At 39.6% G+C, this 6,553-nt stretch overlaps 1 long non-coding RNA gene across 2 annotated transcripts in view; it reads right to left on the reverse strand.

The window, feature by feature from the left end:
* Window positions 1–6,267, reverse strand: part of LOC138844545 (uncharacterized) — a 448,524-nt gene extending 442,257 nt beyond the window's left edge. For both annotated transcript variants that reach the window (XR_011380479.1, XR_011380478.1), the window contains exon 1: window positions 6,040–6,267. This is a non-coding gene — a long non-coding RNA (uncharacterized lncRNA). The remainder of the gene's footprint in view (window positions 1–6,039) is intronic.
* Between the last annotated feature and the right edge of the window lie 286 nt (window positions 6,268–6,553).

Below are 6,553 nucleotides of genomic sequence, written 5' to 3' on the forward strand. Positions count from 1 at the left end.
TGGGAGGGAGGGAGGTGGGGGGAGAGCCACAACAATACAGAAGTTGCACTCTGTAAATTCACATTTATTAAATAAAAAAAGAAATAAAATAAGTGCTGTCTTTCATTAGCTGAGGTCTAACTATCTTTTATTGAAAATGTACTACAATATTTTCATAGATATAGACAGAAAGGGGAAAGTAATGTGTCTTTGGTTAATATGCCCAAAAGAGAGAACTATATATCTTTTTTGAGTTTACTCCTCACTTCTTCACTACATTTTCATATATTTTTTTAAAGATTTATTTCTTTATTTGAAAGGCAGAATTATAGAGAGGCAGATGCAGAGAGAGAGAGAGTCTTCTATTTGCTGGTTCACTCCCCAGATGACCACAATGGCCGGGGCTTTGACAGTTCAAAGCCAGAAGCCAGGATCTTCTTCCAGGTCTCCCACATGGATGCAGGGGCCCAAGGACTTGGGCCACCTTCTACTGCCTTCCCAGGCCATAGTAGAGAGCTGGATTGGAAGTGGAGCAGCTGGGACTTGAACCAGCACCCATATGGGATGCCAGCACTGGAGTTGGCGGCTTTACCTGTTACATCACAGCGCTGCTCCCTTAATATGTTTTAATATTGGTACATCATTTCAGATTTGGAAGGGGAAATTTTACTGATGTTAGAATATGCCAGCAAAGTCCAGTTAATGAATTTATTTGCTATTTCTATGACAATTCCACTGTTGTGTTTTCCTGTATTAGGGAACAAGTAGAAAAGTATGAGAAAATGTCAATTTTTCAGGAAAGTACAATTTGTAGAGTTTGAAATATGATACCTGATTATAAGTAGACTTATTCAAGGAACTTATTATGCCACCATTTTTTTCTGAGTTTTCTAAAGTTCGCACATTGAGAATAATTGATGATTTCTTACTCACACTCATCATATTTACCCTTCTTTGTCCCTGATAGATGAAGTAAATGAAATAACCAGGAACCACAAGAAAACTGTGGTTTTGATACCACCATGGAAAGAATCATATTCAGGAAATCCAACAGGAATGATTATTTCAGTCAGCCTGGGACTGGGTTAGGATGGGGAGGAACTGAGAGAAATCTGCCCACAAAGGAATCAAGAGAAGAGGCAGAGAAACAAGACTTGTGCAACCCAGCACTCTTTCCTAGTACTTGAATTAAACCCAACAGAGGCTGTTGGAAAGCAACAACTCTTACCCCCTTTGTCATCCCCTTTCTCAAAGCTGAACCACAGTTAACTTTCAGGAATCACTGCTTTCATCTCCTTGCTTCCTTCCCCTTTAACACGAGCTCTGCTTTTCAAACTCATCATCAAAATTCATTTTGCAAATACCGATCCTAGAATCACTCCAGATACGGAGAAGCGGTTGAGATGTCTTTGTGTTGAACTAAAGCACAGGGAAGATATTAAAGCTGTACTGAACAATTAGAGGAAAATGTATTATTAACCCTCTATCATGAACATACACATGAAGGGGATTTTATAACCAGCTACCAAAGAGTTACTTTATCACTTTTGTTGGCTTAAAAATCATAGAGGCTAAAGTGACTGCTACCACGAAGGTTTTTCCAGTCTTTTATTTCACCAGTTTCAAATCTTCTAATTTTGGGTCCTTACCAACCAGTTCAGGAAATGCAGAGCAAGAGTTTGACAGGCTCAGCTTCTTCAGTTTCTTTGGCAATAAGCTGTTAGAACTTGCCATTATTGAACTAGCCTCACCTGCTCAAATACCAACTTAAATAAACTGTACCTGAAACAAAAAGAATTTCAACCAGGAGTGTTAAACAAGCCCTGAAAATGGCAGAGAATGACATGCATTGTTGCTCAGTCTGACCAAATATTGAAATGTTGTGATAAGCCTTCAGTTTGACTTTCAAGGTACATACTTGAGTGTTGGGGGTAAGACCCAGTAGGGTGAGGTTGAGGGAGCCCACACTCCTGGAAATAGACATTTCCCTAATGGTGTGATCTTACCTTCATCACTCTTGCTCAGCCTGGCAATATACACATAAAAAAAATTTAAATGCCAGAACTTCTTTTGCTAACAGGTACTCCAGAAGAAATGTAAATTACTGTCTGTCATAAAGTTATGGAGAATGAATTAAAGTCATTAATGCTAACACATTATTCACAAAATATAACACTCTTTCCAAAATAGAAACTTGATCACTACATTGCCATAAATCAAACTTACTTCAATATGGGAAGCAACTGGATTCTAGTTCACTTCAAATGGACTCAAGATAAGGTAATAGAACAGGTTTCTGTTTAACACATTTTTCACTAAAAATAGATAAACCATCTAAGTTTAGGCTCTGAACAGAATGTGTTTCAATGCAATTTCATTGAGAATTGCTGCTTTTCTTGTGTACCTCTGAACATATACTCAATGTGAATTAATTGCCACTGGTTACTCAGCTTATATTTTATTCACCACAAGAAAGAAAACCTGTTCCCTTTGTCTGCTCACTAGAAAAGGGGGGTAGTGCCTATGTCATTAGCATGGTGCATGGTCCTAGAATAAATGTGACATTTGGAAAGTTTCTCTGTAAAACTGGCTACATAGAACCATTATATCTTATGTGATTCTGCAACAACATTGGTTCAGTTTCCTGTGTTTTTCCCATGAACATTTCCATTTCGATGTTGCTGATAATTTTCTCTTCTCTCTCCCTTCTTTATGTGTCTCATGTATTTCCCTTTCAGATAGTCTTGTTGAATTAACTGAAGAATAAAACTATAGAATATAGTCTTATTATAAGCAGAAGAAAATGAAGATGATCTGATGAGATAAATCACTGAAGGTTAATAGCTTTTTTAAAATCAATCTTCTTTCAAAGGAAAAGGCTAAATGGCTTAGTGGATGAAATGCTAGCCTCTCACCTCTGAGACCATAGTTCAAGTCTAAACTGGGAAGTCTTAAGCAATGTGTTTACTGGACGGAGATCAGTCTCTAGTGGACAAAAATCTGCACTGCCAGGAGCTGGAGGCCACCACAGGAACTCTCCTCCGATTCCCAGCCTCCTTGGTGGGCCTGCCACATTCCGTGTTTCCAGCCCACCTCGGCCCTTTGGAAGTGGTGTAGGTAGGAGTTCGTGTCAGGGCAGGAAACTGCAAGTGTTCAGAGCAGTCTCCTCAAACAGCACGAGAGAGCTCAAGCCCTTGAGGCTGCTGCTTCCTGATTCTGACCCCTCCCCCAGGAACCTGCCATCCCCTCCTGTAAACCCACTGACACCTTTTGCTGTCAATTAACAAACCAAGACAAACAGCACTGGTCACCAGGCTACTCCAGAGCAGCTAAGGACTCACTTAACAGAGGGTGGTTACCCCTGTGTCAGGCAAATTACATTCATTAAATTCAAGAACATCCAAATAAAACAGGGACACATAAATACATGTGTAGGTACTCATACATAAATGAGTGCATACCTAAAAGTGTGTGAAGTCAGGCTTTCACATATATGCATTGGACCACCCGTTTATAAACAGGGTTTCCTCCATTGCTGGCTATTTAAAGGGCTTTGTTTTTGTGTGCACTTCATACTAATGTGTTTATCAGCTTCCACTCTTCAGTAGTGAGGTGCGCTGCATTTTGGGCCTCCAAGAGACATATACAAACTGTTTATAGAACACACACGTGGCACAAATAGCTGTTATTTAAGGAGATTGCAGTCAGCTCAATTCTATGGGCAAAGACATATTGAATAATCTCACTGCAGTGTCCAACTTCACTGTTTTATGGTGAGATACGTTTTTGTCTGTGTCTTTTATGCATTGTGCAATAACCCACTTGAAACTGGAAGCAGTGTTGGATTTGGAACTATCTGAACAGGGAATTATATCTGCATACAAAGCAAATGCACGAGGAAAGTTTAAGAGTAGAATCACATTAAAACGTTGATGCATCCATGAAACTTTCATATTCCTCCAAAATGATTTATTAATGATTGTTGTTTACTACTAATTCAAACCACCTGCAAATCTCTGTTATGATTAAAGCAGGCTTTCCCCCTCTCCAGGCTGATAGATGGCTCTGTAATTTCGGAGGAAATAGGCTAAAGGTCATGAGTTAATACATCCTCTGGTACTTTCTCTTCCCATCCTTGCTTTCCCAAATGGGAGGAAAGCTGTGTTGTATTATTTCCATGTCTTTGTAATGTCCATTCAAAATGAAATTAGGGAGTACATTAGAAAGTGAGTATCTGTGTGTACACACAGCAAAATCCACAATATTCTGTATAGTCTATTACTAAAATTATACAATTGCCTTTTGAGAAATTTTATACAAAAAATCTTTCCTTAATAATCTATGAATATCACTGTCTGAATCAAGTATTATTATCCCTTTTAAAATTAAACTATCCACAAAACATGCATTTACTTTCCGCTATACAAAATGCTAATAATGCTTTTAGAATGGTCTTTAAAAAGTCTAATTATATCATTTAAAAACTGAGAGACCAAAGGGCAAGCTAAATTCTCCTAACATAAATCAGACTTTTTTTATTTCAATGACTTTAAAAACCTCAAATGCAGTAATTTTAATAGCAATGAAAGAATGAATAAGTCATAACTCCGCCTGATCACATAACTGTCTATAACTGTTATTAAATGCTCCAAAATAAGTGAACTCATTATGTTTCTGCACTGCTTTTAGCTAATCTAAGATTCTGCTCACTTAATCATGCAGAAAAGGCTTCAGTGCAGTTTTAGACCCTCAGCAAGGTCACTTCAATGCCTTTTTTCTGTTCTATACTGATCATTCAAGAACAGCACTTTGACCTGAAACTGATGCTGTCTCATATAAGCTCAAATGTTTAACCCCCACAGAGCTGCATTTTAGACATACATTTGCACAGCCTATTGTCATATTTGCTGCAAACTGAGCTAGGTTCGCCTTTCAACAAAGAAGGAAACGCCAATCAGAATTTGCAAATGCCCTGTGCCCAGTGAAACTACCTCTCACATGATACCAGCACACAATTTATGATTTTAAAAATACACCCTCTGTCTGCGAACACTTTGGTAAGTCCTGATTGGCTTTACAGGTGTAGTGGCTAAGTATTTTTTATTCTATGTTGTTGCATAATTTTTACTCAGCCCAGGAATTCCTTTGGACATAGGTTAAGGTTTTTCACGCAGTTAAGGAGGCCATGAGATAAAGATCATGCCACAGACCCTCATCAGACTCTGATCCTTTGCCAAAGAAACAAAGGCCGATTGCAAACCTGAATAATATTCCTGCAATCTATTAAGCCACACGCATATCAGAATGAGTATTACAGGAGCCAGTGGTTAGCTGGAAAAGGCGACACCTGCATCCCACACAGGAGTGCCCAAGTTCCATTTCCAGCTTTAGCTCCAGCTCCTAACTCTGCCTTTCCACCAACGCAAACCCTGGAAGACACTGATGATGGCTCAAGTAATTGGGTTCCTGCCACTCACGTGGGAGACCTGGATTGTGTTCCCATCTCTTGACTCTGGCTCCAACCCAGTCATGGCAATGATGACATTTAACTAGGAAACTGCTAGATAGGAACTTTCTGTCTCTGTGTCTCTCAAACAAGGAATAATAAAAATGAGTATGACTGGAAAGGTCCTAACAGCTGTTCTGACCTCTGGAGAGAGGGCTTCCTATTGTTAAACACAAAAGGCATCTACATTTGAAGAGAATCCAAATGGAATAGTCCTGAGTGCAGATGGGAAAAAAAACAACAGCTGAACAAGCAAGAAGAACAAGCAGCAAGAAAAGGCACATCTGATAAGGCTAGGGAGAGAGAGAGAGAGAGAGAGAGAGAAGAAGAAGAAGAAGAAGAAGAAGAAGAAGAAGAAGAAGAAGGAGGAGGAGGAGGAGGAGGAGATGAATATAAAGACGAAAAAGAGCAAAGTGAAAAACATGGAGGAGGGAAATCTAACAGGAGGTTATTAAGTGCCAAACAAGGTTTTTTTGTTTTGCCTTGTAACGATTATTTTACCTCTGAGAAATGGGTCAATCAAGGAGAACTTCGACACCCTTCGAATATCATACCTGGGCAAGCTGCTTGCCTGGGCGGCTTCTCAGGAGTACTCCCAGGCCCTGACTCACACAGGACACTCACTGCAGGTCAGGACTCTCCTACCAACTAAGAGACCAGGTAATCGGGTACAGCACTCAGCGCACACTCCAGATCCTCACATTCAGGATTGACCATTTCTCAGATCAAAAAATTAGGAACTGAGTTCTACTCTAGAGCGTTACTCACAACATCTGAGATTTCCCCCTGAAACCCTTTAAAGAACATCCAGCGTGGCAACAGAACAGTAAAGTGAGAATGCTCATGGAACAAGCACGCAGACACAAGTCAGAGTGCTCTCGGTTTCAATCATTTCCAATGCCAGGTGTGTAAAACCTGCATACAATGTCAGTTTTGGAGTTTGGCTTAAGTATTGGTGTTCAGGCCTAGACTGTGAGATCACACCTTTGAAAACATCTAACCCTATTCAGCATGTATGCAAACTAACTCTGTTAAGCAACCACCGTAACTAAATAAAGCAGTGTGGTA

The sequence above is a fragment of the Oryctolagus cuniculus genome, chromosome 12 (genome assembly GCF_964237555.1).
Source record: "Oryctolagus cuniculus chromosome 12, mOryCun1.1, whole genome shotgun sequence".
NCBI lineage: Eukaryota > Metazoa > Chordata > Mammalia > Lagomorpha > Leporidae > Oryctolagus > Oryctolagus cuniculus.